This window comes from Manis pentadactyla, chromosome 10, assembly GCF_030020395.1.
Source record: "Manis pentadactyla isolate mManPen7 chromosome 10, mManPen7.hap1, whole genome shotgun sequence".
Taxonomy (NCBI): Eukaryota; Metazoa; Chordata; class Mammalia; order Pholidota; family Manidae; genus Manis; species Manis pentadactyla.
In genome coordinates, this window is record NC_080028.1 from 55478965 (window position 1) to 55496585 (window position 17621).

A 17621-nucleotide genomic window follows, 5' to 3' on the forward strand; every position below is an offset into this window, starting at 1 on the left:
AGAGGGTGCAGATGTTGGAAGTTCTTTTTCATATCGTATCTTAGTTCATTTTCGGGGTAGCCCAATTAGGCTTTGATCCTCTGTATAAACACAAACAGACCCTTTGCCTACACTTTTATATGCCCTTTATACCCTTGTGTAGAACTCGTTGGAGGTTACCACACAGGAACTGCCCTTTTTTTTTTTTTTTTTTTTTTTTTTTTGCTATCACTAATCTACACTTACATGACGAATATTATGTTTACTAGGCTCTCCCCTATACCAGGTCTCCCCTATAAACCCCTTTACAGTCACTGTCCATCAGCATAGCAAAATGTTGTAGAATCACTACTTGCCTTCTCTGTGTTGTACAGCCCTCCCTTTTCTCCTACCCCCCCATGCATGTTAATCTTAATACCCCCCTACTTCTCCCCCCCTTATCCCTCCCTACCCACCCATCCTCCCCAGTCCCTTTCCCTTTGGTACCTGTTAGTCCATTCTTGAGTTCTGTGATTCTGCTGCTGTTTTGTTCCTTCAGTTTTTCCTTTGTTCTTATATTCCACAGATGAGTGAAATCATTTGGTATTTCTCTTTCTCCGCTTGGCTTGTTTCACTGAGCATAATACCCTCCAGCTCCATCCATGTTGCTGCAAATGATTGGATTTGCCCTTTTCTTATAGCTGAGTAGTATTCCATTGTGTATATGTACCACATCTTCTTTATCCATTCATCTATTGATGGACATTTAGGTTGCTTCCAATTCTTGGCTATTGTAAATAGTGCTGCAATAAACATAGGGGTGCATCTGTCTTTCTCAAACTTGATTGCTGCATTCTTAGGGTAAATTCCTAGGAGTGCAATTCCTGGGTCAAATGGTAAGTCTGTTTTGAGCATTTTGATGTACCTCCATACTGCTTTCCACAATGGTTGAACTAACTTACATTCCCACCAGCAGTGTAGGAGGGTTCCCCTTTCTCCACAGCCTCGCCAACATTTGTTGTTGTTTTTCTTTTGGATGGCAGCCATCCTTACTGGTGTGAGGTGATACCTCATTGTAGTTTTAATTTGCATTTCTCTGATAATTAGCGATGTGGAGCATCTTTTCATGTGTCTGTTGGCCATCTGTATTTCTTTTTTGGAGAACTGTCTGTTCAGTTCCTCTGCCCATTTTTTAATTGGGTTATTTGTTTTTTGTTTGTTGAGGCGTGAGAGTTCCTTATATATTCTGGACGTCAAGCCTTTATCGGATGTGTCATTTTCAAATATATTCTCCCATACTGTAGGGATCCTTCTTGTTCTATTGATGGTGTCTTTTGCTGTACAGAAGCTTTTCAGCTTAATATAGTCCCACTTACTCATTTTTGCTGTTGTTTTCCTTGCCCGGGGAGATATGTTCAAGAAGAGGTCACTCATGTTTATGTCTAAGAGGTTTTCGCCTATGTTTTCTTCCAAGAGTTTAATGGTTTCATGGCTTACATTCAGGTCTTTGATCCATTTTGAGTTTACTTTTGTATATGGGGTTAGACAATGGTCCAGTTTCATTCTCCTACATGTAGCTGTCCAGTTTTGCCAGCACCACCTGTTGAAGAGACTGTCATTTCGTCATTGTATGTCCATGGCTCCTTTATCAAATATTAATTGACCATATATGTCTGGGTTAATGTCTGGATTCTCTAGTCTGTTCCATTGGTCTGTGGCTCTGCTCTTGTGCCAGTACCAAATTGTCTTGATTACTATGGCTTTATAGTAGAGCTTGAAGTTGGGGAGTGAGATCCCCCCTACTTTATTCTTCTTTCTCAGGATTGCTTTGGCTACTCGGGGTCTTTGGTGTTTCCATATGAATTTTTGAATTATTTGTTCCAGTTCTTTGAAGAATGTTGCTGGTAGTCTCATAGGGATTGCATCAAATCTGTATATTGCTTTGGGCAGGATGGCCATTTTAACGATATTAATTCTTCCTAGCCACGAGCATGGGATGAGTTTCCATCTGTTAGTGTCCCCTTTAATTTCTCTTAAGAGTGACTTGTAGTTTTCAGAGTATAAGTCTTTCACTTCTTTGGTTAGGTTTATTCCTAGGTATTTTATTTTTTTTGATGCAATTGTGAATGGAGTTGTTTTCCTGATTTCTCTCTCTGTTGGTTCATTGTTAGTATATAGGAAAGCCACAGATTTCTGTGTGTTGATTTTGTATCCTGCAACTTTGCTGTATTCCGATATCAGTTCTAGTAGTTTTGGGGTGGAGTCTTTAGGGTTTTTTATGTACAGTATCATGTCATCTGCAAATAGTGACAACTTTCTTTATTTTGAAGTCTGTTTTGTCTGATACCAGAATTGCAACACCTGCTTTCTTCTCTCTGTTGTTTGCTTGAAATATCTTTTTCCATCCCTTGACTTTAAGTCTGTGCGCGTCTTTGGGTTTGAGGTGAGTCTCTTGTAAGCAGCATATGGATGGATCTTGCTTTTTTATCCATTCTATTACTCTGTGTCTTTTGATTGGTGCATTCAGTCCATTTACATTTAGGGTGATTATTGAAAGGTATGAATTTATTGCCATTGCAGGCTTTAAGTTTGTGGTTACCAAAGGTTTAGGGTTAGCTTCTTTACTGTCTTACTGTCTAACTTAACTCGCTTGTTGAGCTATTATAAACACAATCTGATGATTCTTTATTTCTCTCCCTTCTTATTCCTCCTCCTCCCTTCTTCTTATGTTGGGTGTTTTGTTGTGTGCTCTTTTTAGGAGTGCTCCCATCTAGAGCAGTCCCTGTAGGATGCCCTGTAGAGGTGGTTTGTGGGAGGCAAATTCCCTCAAATTTTGCTTGTCTGGGAATTGTTTAATCCCTCCTTCATATTTAAATGATATTCGTGCTGGATACAGTAGTCTTGGTTCGAGGCCCTTCTGTTTCATTGCATTAAGTATATCATGCCATTCTCTTCTGGCCTGTAGGGTTTCTGTTGAGAAGTCTGATGATAGCCTGATGGGTTTTCCTTTGTAGGTAACCTTTTATTTCTCTCTGGCTGCTTGTAATACTTTGTCCTTGTCTTTGATCTTTGCCATTTTAATTATTATGTGTCTTGGTGTTGCCCTCCTTGGATCCCTTGTCATGGGAGTTCTGTGTACCTCTGTGGTCTGAGAGGCCATTTCTTCCCCTAGTTTGGGGAAATTTTCAGCAATTATTTCTTCAAAGACATTTTCTATCCCCTTTTCTCTCTCTACTTCTTCTGGAATGCCTATGATTCTTATATTATTTCTTTTATATTGATCACTCAGCTCTCTTAAAATTCTTTCATTCCTGGAGATCCTTTTATCTCTCTCTGCATCAGCTTCTCTGCGTTCCTGTTCTCTGTTTTCTAGTCCATTAATGGTCTCTTGCATCTCGTCCATTCTGTTTTGAAGTCCTTCCAGAGCTTGTTTTATTTCTGAATTCTCCTTCCTTAGTTCTTGCATATTTCTCTGCAAGTCCATCAGCATGGTTATGACTTTTGTTTTGAATTCTTTTTCAGGTAGACTGGCTAAATCTATCTCCCCAGATTCCTTCTCAGGGGAAGATGTAGCAGATGCTGAAGCTGTCTGGGTTAGTCTTGTCTGAATCATATTTTTTTGCCTTTTCATGTTGACAGGTGCTATTGACTGTCAGCTGGGAGGGCCAAAATTTTCACTTACTACTGGCCTTTCTTTACTGGGGCAACTGCGACCCCTAGTGGCTTGTGTTGGGTAATTGCGTGTAGAGTGGGTCTTTGTGTCTTGCCTGGCCGGGAGGGAGAAATTTCCCTTTCTGTGGGCGGAATTTGTCTCAGGCTGCTTCTCTGCTTTCGCAGCGCCCGGTGGGGTGATGGATGGGGGGGCTGCTTGACTGTTTGCCTCCGTGAGGGGTCTCAGAGCTGTTGCCCAGGGGGTTAGTGCACACGGTTTTCCCTGTAATTTCCAGCTGCTGTACTGTGACCTGGGTTGTTTCCGTCAAGCTGTTAAGTCCCTGTCCCTTTAAGACTTTCAAAAAGCCCCCGCTTTTCTTTGTCACAGGGGCATCAGCTTCAGCACCCGCTCTGAGGTCTTACCCCCTGTTCTCCCAGTATCCAGGGCCCCCTGGGCATATACTGTGTCTGCACTCTGGCCCGGATGGCTGGGGCTGGGTGTTCGGCAGTCCTGGGCTCCGTCTCCCTCCCGCTCTGCCTATTGTTCTCCCGCCGGGAGCTGGGGGGAGGGGCGCTCGGGTCCCGCCGGGCCGGGGCTTGTATCTTACCCCTTTCACCAGTCGCTGGGTTCTCGCTGGTGTAGCTGCAGTCTGGCCACTGTCCTGCGTCTTCTGGTCTCTCTTTTAGGGCTAGTTGTGTTTGTTGTATTTTCAAAAGTATATATGTTTTTGGGAGGAGATTCCCACTGTCCTACTCACGCCGCCATGTTGGCTCCGCCCCCGACTTGCATTTCGACATATATTCTTGTAGACTTACTTAAGCATGTATAGGTTTTAAACTACTAATTAAATTGCACACACACATTAACATAATAAGAATACAGTTACATAACCAAAGCAGATCTATAATTACCAGCCATCTCCAGTGAAACCACGAAAACCAGTTAGGCATCCTAGGCATTTGTGAAAATTTATCTATGATATGATGGATATCATCCAACTGTACTTGAACAGTCTGAGATAAATCAGACAAATTAAAACAACCCATTCCTGGAACTGTTCACATCCCATATGTTCTTTAACAGTAGATAGTCTGTAGTTGTAGATTTTGGAGCGCTACAATTTGCACTTCTCCTAATTCTTGGTTGAGTTCCAACAGTATAGATCCAGTCAAATTTGTTGTTTTAATGTATGCACAGGCCAGCTTAGATATCTCCTTCTTCATTCCCATGGCAAGTTCAGGAACCGGTGGGATGAATGCAGCTACAGCTGTAACAGCACCTGGATCTCTGTTGAGGTTTTTTGATGATCATCTTCTGGTATGAGTCTTCCAGAGAGTGCTGATGTTGGAAGTTCTTCTTCATATCGCATCTTAGTTCATTTTCTGGGTAGTCCAATTAGGCTTTGATCCTCTGTATAAAAACAAACAGACCCTTTGCCTACACTTTGATATGCCCATTATACCACTGTGTAGAACTCCTTGGAGGTCACCACACAGGAACTGCTTTTTTCTTTTTTTTTTTTTAAGAGAAAGGAATATTATCAGAAAAATGTACCTCCATAGCCGATCATCTGACTCTCTTTAAGTGATCAAAATTAAGGATATTTAAAGGATCCATTAATCGTTGATTTACAGTTAGTTTTAACCTATCAGGGAGTAATCCCCCTTTTCTTTCTTTATTGTTATTTTTGTTATTATTAATCTACACTTACATGAAGAATATTATGTTTACTAGGCTCTCCCCTATACCAGGGCCCCCCTACAAACCTCTTTACAGTCACTGTCCAACAGCATAGAAAAATGTTGTAGAATCACTATTTCTCTTCTCTGTTGTACAGCCCTCCCCTTTCTCCCACCCCCCCATGCATGCTAATCTTAATACAACCCTTCTTCTTCCCCCCACTTATCCCTCCCTACCCACACATCCTCCCCAGTCCCGTTCTCTTTGGTACCTGATAGTCCATTCTTGGGTTCTGTGATTCCACTGCTGTTTTGTTCCTTCAGTTTTTCCTTTGTTCTTATACTCCACAGATAAGTGAAATCATTTGGTATTTCTCTTTCTCTTCTCCGCTTGGCTTATTTCACTGAGCATAATAATCTCCAGCTCCATCCAAGTTGCTGTAAATGGTAGGATTTGCCCTCTTCTTATGGCTGAGTAGTATTCCATTGTTTATATGTACCACATCACCTTTATCCATTCATCTATCGATGGACATTTAGGTTGCTTCCAATTCTTGGCTATTGTAAATAGTGTTGAGATAAACATAGGGGTGCATCTGTCTTTCTCAAACTTGATTGCTGCGTTCTTAGGGTAAATTCCGAGGAGTGGAATTCCTGGGTCAAATGGTAAGCCCGTTTTGAGCATTTGGATGAACCTCCATACTGCTTTCCACAATGGTTGAACTAATTTACATTCCCACCAGCAGTGTAGGAGGGTTCCCCTTTCTCCACAACCTCGCCAACATTTATTGTTGTTTGTCTTTTGGATGGTAGCCATCCTTACTGGTGTGAGATGACATCTCATTGTGGTTTTAATTTGCATTTCTCTGACGTCAAGTGATGTGGAGCATCTTTTCATGTGTCCGTTGGCCATCTGAATTTCTTCTTTAGAGAACTGTCTATTCAGCTCCTCTGCCCTCTTTTTAATTGGATTACTTACTTTTTGTATGTTGAGGTGTGTGAGCTCTTTATATATTTGGATGTCAACCCTTTATTGGATTTGTCATTTATGAATATATCCTCCCATACTGTAGGATGCCCTTTTGTTCTGTTGATGGTGCCCTTTACTGTACTGAAGCTTTTAAGCTTGATACACTCCCATTTGTACATTTTTGCTTTTCTTTCCCTGGAGAGATATATTCACGAAGAAGTCGCTCATGTTTATGTTCAAGATATTGTCGCCTGTGTTTCTCTAAGAGTTTTATGGTTTCATGGCTTACATTCAGGTGTTTAATCAATTTTGAATATACTTTTGTGTATGGGGTTAGACAATGATCCATGTTTCCTCCTTTTTTACAGCCATCAACTCCGGCTTGGAGCTGTGACACAGACCAACACCTGCGGGACCAGGACATCATGGTTTGGCAGCACAATCTTAGCGCCCTCCACGTCCCAGGTTTCAGCAGTCCCCACTGGCAGTGGAGGCTTTGGGAAAAGAGTGGCTGCCCCCTACAGCAGCTCCACCAATGGGGCACGTGGCTTTGGGTCAGGACAGAGTGGGAGAACTGGTCTCAAGAACACTTTCTGGGGAGCCTTGAATCCGAACTCCCTGGGTGCAGCTGGCCAGAGCACACCCACTGCTTTCCATGTGGCCAGCACGCCTCAGAACACGCCTGGGTTTGCAGGTGAGATTTGGAATGGGCTCGGTCTGCACTGCCAGGCGCTATTAAGTGCTGCACAGTCTCCACTTTTGGAGCCGTATGCTGTGGTGAAGATTTAGATGTTATCACAGAAGTTATCTGCAGACAGCATCAGGCAGCAGGGTAACTCATAACCGGAAGAGCTATTTAGGTAGTCAGCAGCAGCCTTTCTGAGACAATAGCAAACTGAGGCCATGGCTGCAGTTCCAGAGTTGGGAGCAGGGACAGAGGCTGGGTGTGAGGACATTGTAGGCACAGGAGCAAAGGCCCGAAGGCAGAGATGAGCTTATGTTTTCATGAGCAGAGAAGAGCCAGGTGTGGCTAGATGTTGTAAAGGAAATTGGGATAAAATGACATTAAGAGACAGGCAGAAAGGAAGATCATTCACGGCGATTTAAAACGTTTTTTTCTCTTTAGGTATCTATCTACATTTACCTTAAGAAATTTATGTTTATTTGGCTCCCCTCTTCACCAAGTACCCCGCACAAACCCCATTAGAGTCACTGTCCATCAGCGTAGTAACATGCTGTAGAATCACTACTTGTCTTCTCTGTGTAGCGTAGTCCTCCCCGTGCCCCACCACATTATACATGCTAATCATAATGCCCCCTTTCTTTTTCCGGGCCCTTATCCCTTCCTTCCCAGCCATCCTCCGCAGTCCCTTTCTCTTTGGTAACTGTTAGACCATTCTTGGGTTCTGTGATTCTGCTGCTGTTTTGTTCCTTCAGTTTTTCCTTTGCTCTTCTAATCCAGAGATGAGTGAAATTATTTGGTACTTGTCTTTCTCCGCCTCGCTTATTTCACTGAGCATAAGACCCTCTAAGTCCAACCATGTTGTTGGGAATGGTAGGATTTGTTTTCTTCTTATGGCTGAATTATATTCCACTGTGCATACATTCATCTACTCATGGACACACAGTTTGTTTCCATTTCTTGGCTGTTGTAAATTGTGCTGCGATAAACATAGGTGTACATCTGTCCTTTTCAAAATGGGCTGCTGTATTCTTAGGGTAAGTTCCTAGTAGCGGTATTCCTGGGTCAAATGGTATTTCTATTTTGAATTTTTTGAGGAATCTCCATATTGCTTTCCACAATGGTTGAATGAATTTACATTCCCACCAACAGTGTAGGAGGGTTCCCCTCTGTCCACAACCTTGTCAACATTTGTTGTGGTTTGTCTTTTGGATGGTGGCTATCCTTACTGGTGTGAGGTGATATCTCATTGTGGTTCTAATTTGCAATTCTCCGATGACAAGCGATGTGGTGCATCTTTTCATGTGTCTATTGGCCACCTGAATTTCTTCTTTGGAGAACTGCCTGTTCACCTCCCATGCAAACATTTTTTTTTGGAATATTTGCTTTTTGTTTGTTGAGGTGTTTTAGCTTTTTATATATTTTGAATGTGAACCCTTTATCAGATCTGTCATTCATGAATATATACTCCCATACTGTTGGATGCCCTTTTGTTCTGTTGATGGTGACCTTTACTGTACCAAAGCTTTTAAGCTTGATATAGTCCCATTTGTTCATTTTTGCTCTTCTTTCCCTGGAGAGATATGTTCACGAAGAATTCGCTCATGTTTGTGTTCAAGATAGTTTCGCCTGTCTTTCTGTAAGAGTTTTATGGTTTCATGACTTACATTCAGGTGTTCAATAAATTTTGAATTTACTTTTGTGTATGCGGTTAGACCATGATCCATGTTTCCTCCTTTTTTGCAGCCATCACCTCCGGCTTTGGAGCTGTGACACAGACCAACAGCTGAGGGACCAGTACATCAGGGTTTGGCAGCACAATCTCAGCGCCCTTAACGTCCAGGGCATCAGCAGGCCCCACTGGCAGTGGGGGCTTGGGGAGAAGTGTGGCTGCCCCCAACCCCCAGCAGCCCCACCACTGGGGCATTTGGCCTTGGGTCAGGACAGAGTGGGAGAACTGGTCTCAGGAACCCTTTCTGGGAGCCTTGAATCCGAACTCCCTGGGTGCAGCTGGCCAGAGCACACCCTCTGCTTTCCATGTGGCCAGCACGCATGAGAACATGCCTGGGTTTGCAGGTTAGATTTGGAATTGGCTCGGTCTGCAGTGCCAGGAGCTGTCTTCAGTGCTGACACAGTCTCCGCTTTTGGAGCTCTATGCTGTGGTGAAGAATTAGATGTTATCACAGAAGTTATCTGGAAACAGCATCAGGTAGCAGTGTAACTCATAACCGGAGGAGCTATTTATGTAGTCAGTGGCAGCCTTTCTGAGACAATAGCAAACTGAGGCCATGGCCGCAGTTCCAGAGTTGGGAGCAGGGACAGCGGCTGGGGGTGAGGACATTCCAGGCACAGGAGCAAAGGACCAAAGGCAGAGATGAGCTTATGTTTCCATGAGTAGAGAAGAGCCAGGTGTGGCTAGCGGTTATAAAAGAAAGTGGGATAGAATCACATTAAGAGACAGGAAGAAAGGAAGATCATTCACGGCCTTTTAAAATGTTTTTTTTTTTTTTGTATCTATCTACAATTACCTTAAGAACATTATGGTTATTTGGCTCCCCTCTTCACCGAGTACCCCGCACAAACCCCATTAGAGTCACTGTCCATAAGTGTAGTAACATGCTGTAGAATCACTACTTGTCTTCTGTGTGTAGCCTAGCCCTCCCTGTGACCCCCCACATTATACATGCTAATCATAATGCCCCCTTTCTTTTTCCCTGCCCTTATCCCTCCCTTCCCACCCATCCTCCTCAGTCCCTTTCTCTTTCGTAACTGTTAGTCCATTCTTGGGTTCTGTGATTTGGCTGATGTTTTGTTTCTTCAGTTTTTCCTTTGCTCTTATACTCCAGAGATGAGTGAAATCATTTGGTACTTGTCTTTCTCTGCCTCGCTTATTTCACTGAGCACAATACCCTCTAAGGTCAACCATGTTGTTGCAAATGGTAGGATTTGTTTTCTTCCTATGGCTGAATTATATTCCACTGTGCATACATTCATCTACTCATGGACACATAGGTTGTTTCCATTTCTTGGCTGTTGTAAATTGTGCTGCGATAGACACAGGTGTACATCCCTCCTATTCAAAATGGGCTGCTCTATTCTTAGTGTAAATTCCTAGGAGTGGTATTCCTGGGTGAAATGGTACTTCTATTTTGAGGTTTCTGAGGAACCTACATATTGCTTTCCCCCATGGTTGAACAAATTTACATTCCCACCAACAGTGTAGGAGGGTTCCCTTTTCTCCACAACCTCGCCAACATTTGTTGCGGTTTGTCTTTTGGATGGTGGCGATCCTTACTGGTGTGAGGTGATATCTCATTGTGGTTTTAATTTGCATTTCCCTGATGACAAGAGATGTGGTGCATGTTTTCGTGTGTCTATTGGCCACCTGAATTTCTTCTTTGGAGAATTGCCTGTTCATCTCCCGTGCCCACATTTTTATTGGAATATTTGCTTTTTGTTTGTTGAGGTGTGTTAGCTTTTTATATATTTTGAATGTCAACCCTTTATCGGATCTGTCATTTATGAATATATTCTCCCATACTGTAGGATGCCCTTTTGTTCTGTTGATGGTGCCCTTTACTGTACCGAAGCTTTTAAGCTTGGTATAGTCCCATTTGTTCATTTTTGCTTTTCTTTCCCTGGAGAGGTATGTTCATGAAGAAGTCGCTCATGTTTATGTTCAAGATATTTTCGCCTGTGTTTCTGTAAGAGTATTATGGTTTCATGGCTTACATTCAGGTGTTCAATTTTTTTTTTGAGAGGGCATCTCTCGTATTTATTGATCAAATGGTTGTTAACAACAATAAAATTGTGTATAGGGGAGTCAATGCTCAATGCACAATCAATAATCCACTCCAAGCCTAATTTTCATCAGTCTCCAATCTTCTGAAGCTTAACAAACAAGTTCTTACATGGTGAACAAATTGTTACATAGTGAGTAAGTTATTACATGGTGAACAGTACAAGGGCAGTCATCACAGAAACTTTCGGTTTTGATCACGCATTATGAACTATAAAGAATCAGTTCAAATATGAACATTCGTTTGATTTTTTACTTGACTTATATGTGGACACCACATTTCTCCCTTTATTATTATTATTATTATTATTTTAAATAAAATGCTGAAGTGGTAGGTAGATGCAAGATAAAGGTAGAAAACATAGTTTAGTGTTGTAAGAGAGCAAATGTAGATGATCAGGTGTGTGCCTGTAGACTATGTGTTAATCCAAGCTTGACAAGGGCAATAAAACATCCACGTATGCAGAAGATTTCTCTCAGAACGGGGGGGGGTGAGGTTCTAAGCCTCACCTCTGTTGGTCCTCAATTTCTCACCTGATGGCCCCTCTGCGACTGTGCCTGTCTTAGGTTGTTCCTCTCTTGAGGAATCTTACCCATCTCTGGCTAACCAGTCATCTTCCAGGGCCATACAGGGAAATGTAAAGTTGGTAAGTGAGAGAGAAGCCATATTGTTTGAAAAGGTTAGCTTTTTACTTCTTTGCATATTTATGCCCTGTGGCTTCTATGCCCAGCATTTGTCTTGAGGTATCTTTACCACTTGGAGGAATTATGATACTCGGTAAATTTGATATGAGGCACGAATTCTATTTAAGGGTTGTAATTAGGAAGGAAGAAGAAAAGCTATAGAAGTAGCAGGCAGAAGAAAACATGGGAAGATTGATTATGTCTTTGACATATATTCTTGTAGACTTACTTAAGCATGTATAGGTTTTAAACTACTAATTAAATTGCACACACACATTAACATAATAAGAATACAGTTACATAACCAAAGCAGATCTATAATTACCAGCCATCTCCAGTGAAACCACGAAAACCAGTTAGGCATCCTAGGCATTGGTGAAAATTTATATATGATATGATGGATATCATCCAACTGTACTTGAACAGTCTGAGATAAATCAGACAAATTAAAACAACCCATTCCTGGAACTGTTCACATCCCATATGTTCTTTAACAGTAGATAGTCTGTAGTTGTAGATTTTGGAGCGCTACAATTTGCACTTCTCCTAATTCTTGGTTGAGTTCCAACAGTATAGATCCAGTCAAATTTGTTGTTTTAATGTATGCACAGGCCAGCTTAGATATCTCCTTCATTCCCATGGCAAGTCCAGGAGCTGGTGGGATGAGTGCATCTACAGCTGTAGCAGTGCGTGGATCTTTGTTGGGGTTTTTTGATGATCATCTTCTGGCATGAGTCTTCCCGAGAGTGCTGATGTTGGAAGTTCTCTTTCATATCGTTTCTTAGTTCATTTTCGGGGTAGCCAAATTAGGCTTTGATCCTCTGTATAAACACCAACAGATCCTTTGCCTACACTTTTATATGTCCTTTAAATCATTGTGTAGAACTCATTAGAGGTCACCACATAGGAACTGCATTTTTTTTTTTAATGATTAATCTACACTTACATGACGAATACTTTGTTTACTAGGCTCTCCCCTATACCAGGTCCCCCCTATATACTCCTTTACAGTCACTGTCCATCAGCGTAGCAACCTGTTGTAGAATCACTACTTGTCTTCTCTGTGTTGTACAGCCCTCCCCTTTCTCCCACCACCCCATGCATGCTAATCTTAATACCCCATTTCTTCTCCCCCCTTATCCCTCCCTACCCACCCATCCTCCCCAGTCCCTTTCCCATTGGTACCTGTTAGTCCATTCTTGAGTTCTGTGATTCTGCTGCTGTTTTGTTCCTTCAGTTTTTCCTTTGTTCTTATATTCCACAGATGAGTGAAATCATTTGGTATTTCTCTTTCTCTGCTAGGCTTGTTTCACTGAGCAAAATACCCTCCAGCTCCATCCATGTTGCTGCAAATGGTTGGATTTGCCCTTTTCTTATGGCTGAGTAGTATTCCATTGTGTATATGTACCACATCTTCTTTATCCATTCATCTATCGATGGACATTTAGGTTGCTTCCAATTCTTGGCTATTGTAAATAGTGCTGCAATAAACATAGGGGTGCACTGATCTTTCTCATACTGGATTGCTGCATTCTTAGGGTAAATTCCTAGGAGTGCAATTCCTGGGTCAAATGGTAAGTCTGTTTTGAGGATTTTGATGTACCTCCATACTGCTTTCCACAATGGTTGAACAAGTTTACATTCCCACCAGCAGTGTAGGAGGGTTCCCCTTTCTCCACAGCCTCGCCAACATTTGTTGTTTGTCTTTTGGATGGCAGCCATCCTTACTGGTGTGAGGTGATACCTCATTGTAGTTTTAATTTGCATTTCTCTGATAATTAGCGATGTGGAGCATCTTTTCATGTGTCTGTTGGCCATCTGTATTTCTTTTTTGGAGAACCGTCTGTTCAGTTCCTTTGCCCATTTTTTAATTGGGTTATTTGTTTTTTGTTTGTTGAGGCGTGTGAGCTCTTTATCTATTCTGGACGTCAAGCCTTTATCGGATGTGTCATTTTCAAAGATATTCTCCCATACTGTAGGGTTTCTTTTTGTTCTATTGATGGTGTCTTTTGCTGTACAGAAGCTTTTCAGCTTAATATAGTCCCACTTGTTCATTTTTGCTGTTGTTTTCCTTGCCCGGGGAGATATGTTCAAGAAGAGGTCACTCATGTTTATGTCTAAGAGGTTTGTGCCTATGTTTTCTTCCAAGAGTTTAATGGTTTCATGACTTACATTCAGGTCTTTGATCCATTTTGAGTTTACTTTTGTATATGGGGTTAGACGATGGTCCAGTTTCATTCTCCTACATGTAGCTGTCCAGTTTTGCCAGCACCATCTGTTGAAGTGACTGTCATTTCGCCATTGTATGTCCATGGCTCCTTTATCAAATATTAATTGACCATATATGTCTGAGTTAATGTCTGGATTCTCTAGTCTGTTCCATTGGTCTGTGGCTCTGTTCTTGTGCCAGTACCAAATTGTCTTGATTACTATGGCTTTATAATAGAGCTTGAAGTTGGGGAGTGAGATCCCCCCTACTTTATTCTTCTTTCTCAGGATTGCTTTGGCTATTCGGGGTCTTTGGTGGTTCCATATGAATTTTTGAATTATTTGATCCAGTTCATTGAAGAATGTTGCTGGTAGTTTCATAGGGATTGCATCAAATCTGTATATTGCTTTGGGCAGGATGGCCATTTTGACGATATTAATTCTTCCTAGCCATGAGCATGGGATGCGTTTCCATCTGTTAGTGTCCCCTTTAATTTCTTTTAAGAGTGACTTGTAGTTTTCAGAATATAAGTCTTTCACTTCTTTGGTTAGGTTTATTCCTAGGTATTTTATTTTTTTTGATGCAATTGTGAATGGAGTTGTTTTCCTGATTTCTCTTTCTGTTGGTTCATTGTTGGTATATAGGAAAGCCACAGATTTCTGTGTGTTGATTTTGTATCCTGCAACTTTGCTGTATTCCGATATCAGTTCTAGTAGTTCTGGGGTGGAGTCTTTAGGGTTTTTTATGTACAGTATCATGTCATCTGCAAATAGTGACAGTTTGACTTCTTCTTTGCCAATCTGGATTCCTTGTATTTTTTTGTTTTGTCTGATTGCCGTGGCTAGGACCTCTAGTACAATGTTAAATAACAGTGGGGAGAGTGGGCATCCCTGTCTAGTTCCCGATCTCAGCGGAAATGCTTTCAGCTTCTCGCTATTCAATATAATGTTGGCTGTGGGTTTTTCATAGATGGCCTTTATTATGTTGAGGTACTTGCCCTCTATTCCCATTTTGCTGAGAGTTTTTATCATGAATGGATGTTGAACTTTGTCAAATGCTTTTTCAGCATCTATGGAGATGATCATGTGGTTTTTGTCTTTCTTTTTGTTGATGTGGTGGATGATATTGATGGACTTTCGAATGTTGTGCCATCCTTGCATCCCTGGGATGAATCCCACTTGGTCATGGTGTACGATGGTTTTGATGTATTTTTGAATTCGGTTTGCTAAAATTTTGTTGAGTATTTTTGCGTCTACATTCATCAGGGATATTGGTCTATAGTTTTCTTTTTTGGTGGTGTCTTTGCCTGGTTTTGGTATTAGGGTGATGTTAGCTTCATAGAATGAGTTTGGGAGTATCCCCTCCCCTTCTATTTCTTGGAAAACTTTAAGGAGAATGGGTATTATGTCTTCCCTGTATGTCTGATAAAATTCCGAGGTAAATCCATCTGGCCCGGGGGTTTTGTTCTTTGGTAGTTTTTTGATTACCGCTTCAATTTCGTTGCTGGTAAATGGTCTGTTTAGATTTTCTATTTCTTTTTGGGTCAGTCTTGGAAGATTGTATTTTTCTAGGAAGTTGTCCATTTCTCCTAGGTTTCCCAGCTTGTTAGCATATAGGTTTTCATAGTAGTCTCTAATAATTCTTTGTATTTCTGCGGGATCTGTTGTGATTTTTCCTTTCTCATTTCTGATACTGTTGATTTGTGTTGACTCTCTTTTCCTCTTAATAAGTCTGGCTAGAGGCTTATCTATTTTGTTTATTTTCTTGAAGAACCAGCTCTTGGTTACATTGATTTTTGCTATTGTTTTATTCTTCTCAATTTTATTTATTTCTTCTCTGATCTTTATTATGTCCCTCCTTCTGCTGACCTTAGGCCTCATTTGTTCTTCTTTTTCCAATTTTGATAGTTGTGACATTAGACCGTTCATTTGGGATTGCTCTTCCTTTTTTAAATATGCTTGGAGTGCTATATACTTTCCTCTTAAGACTGCTTTTGCTGCGTCCCACAGAAGTTGGGGCTTAGTGTTGTTGTTGTCATTTGTTTCCATATATTGCTGGATCTCCATTTTGATTTGGTCATTGATCCATTGATTATTTAGGAGCGTGTTGTTTAGCCTCCATGTGTTTGTGAGCCTTTTTGCTTTCTTTGAACAGTTTATTTCTAGTTTAATGCCTTTGTGGTCTGAAAAGTTGGTTGGTAGGATTTCAATCTTTTGGAATTTACTGAGGCTCTTTTTGTGTCCTAGTATGTGGTCTATTCTGGAGAATGTTCCATGTGCACTTGAGAAGAACGTGTATCCTGTTGCTTTTGGATGTAGAGTTCTGTAGATGTCTATTAGGTCCATCTGTTCTAGTGTGTTGTTCAGTGCCTCTGTGTCCTTACTTATTTTCTGTCTGGTGGATCTGTCCTTTGGAGTGAGTGGTGTGTTGAAGTCTCCTAGAATGAATGCATTGCATTCTATTTCCTCCTTTAGTTCTGTTAATATTTGTTTCAGGTATGTTGGTGCTCCTGTATTGGGTGCATATATATTTATAATGGTTATATCCTCTTGATGGACTGAGCCCTTTATCATTATGTAATGTCCTTCTTTGTCTTTTGTTACTTTCTTTACTTTTTATTTATTTATTTTTTTATTTATTTTTATTTATTTTTTTTTTTAATGATTATTTTTTATTGAAGGGTAGTTGACACACAGTATTACATTACATCAGTTTCAAGTGTACAACACAGTGGTAGAACATTTATATACATAATTCTAGGTTCCAGCTATCACCCTACCAGGCTGTTACAATATCTTGACTATATTCCTTATGCTATACCTTACATCCCGGTTACTAATTTATTTTACCATTGGAAGTCTGTCCTTTTTTTTTTTTTTTTTTTTGTGAGGGCATCTCTCATATTTATTGATCAAATGGTTGTTAACGACAATAAGATTCTGTATAGGGGAGTCAATGCTCAATGCACAATCATTATTCCACCCCAAGCCTAATTTTTGTCAGTCTCCAATCTTCTGAGGCATAACAAACAAGTTTTTACATGTAGAACAAATTCTTACATAATGAATAAGTTACATAGTGAACAGTACAAGGGCAGTCATCACAGAAACTTTCGGTTTTGCTCATGCATTATGAACTATAAACAGTCAGTTCAAATATGAATACTCATTTGGTTTTTATACTTGATTTATATGTGGATACCACATTTCTCTCTTTATTATTATTATTTTTAATAAAATGCTGAAGTGGTAGGTAGATACAAGATAAAGGTAGAAAACATAGTTTAGTGTTGTAAGAGAGCACATGTAGATGATCACGTGTGTGCCTGTAGACTATGTGTTAATCCAAGCTAGACCAGGGCAATAAAACATCCACGTATGCAGAAGATTTCTCTCAGAACGGGGGGGTGAGGTTCTAAGCCTCACCTCTGTTGATCCCCAATTTCTCACCTGATGGCCCCCCTGCGACTGTGCCTGTCTTAGGTTGTTCCTCCCTTGAGGAATCTTACCCGTCTCTGGCTAACCAGTCATCTTCCGGGGCCATACAGGGAAATGTAAAGTTGGTAAGTGAGAGAGAAGCCTTATTGTTAGAAATGGTTAGCTTTTTATTTCTTTGCATATTTATGCCCTGTAGCTTCCATGCCCAGCATTTGTCTTGAGGTATCTTTACCACTTGGAGGAATTATGATACTCGGTAAATTTGATATGAGGCACGAATTCTATTTAAGGGTTGTAATTAGGAAGGAAGAAGAAAAGCTATAGAAGTAGCAGGCAGAAGAAAACATGGGAAGATTGATTATGTCTTTGACATATATTCTTGTAGACTTACTTAAGCATGTATAGGTTTTAAACTACTAATTAAATTGCACACACACATTAACATAATAGGAATACAGTTACATAACCAAAGCAGATCTATAATTACCAGCCATCTCCAGTGAAACCACGAAAACCAGTTAGGCATCCTAGGCATTTGTGAAAATTTATCT

General features: G+C 40.8%; 1 long non-coding RNA gene across 1 annotated transcript in view; it reads right to left on the reverse strand.

Annotated features, from left to right (window-relative positions):
* The window catches only part of LOC130679094 (uncharacterized), a 36401-nt gene extending 19587 nt beyond the window's left edge, over positions 1-16814 (reverse strand). Inside the window, exon 1 of the long non-coding RNA XR_008992062.1 lies at positions 16336-16814. This is a non-coding gene — a long non-coding RNA (uncharacterized LOC130679094). The remainder of the gene's footprint in view (positions 1-16335) is intronic.
* Between the last annotated feature and the right edge of the window lie 807 nt (positions 16815-17621).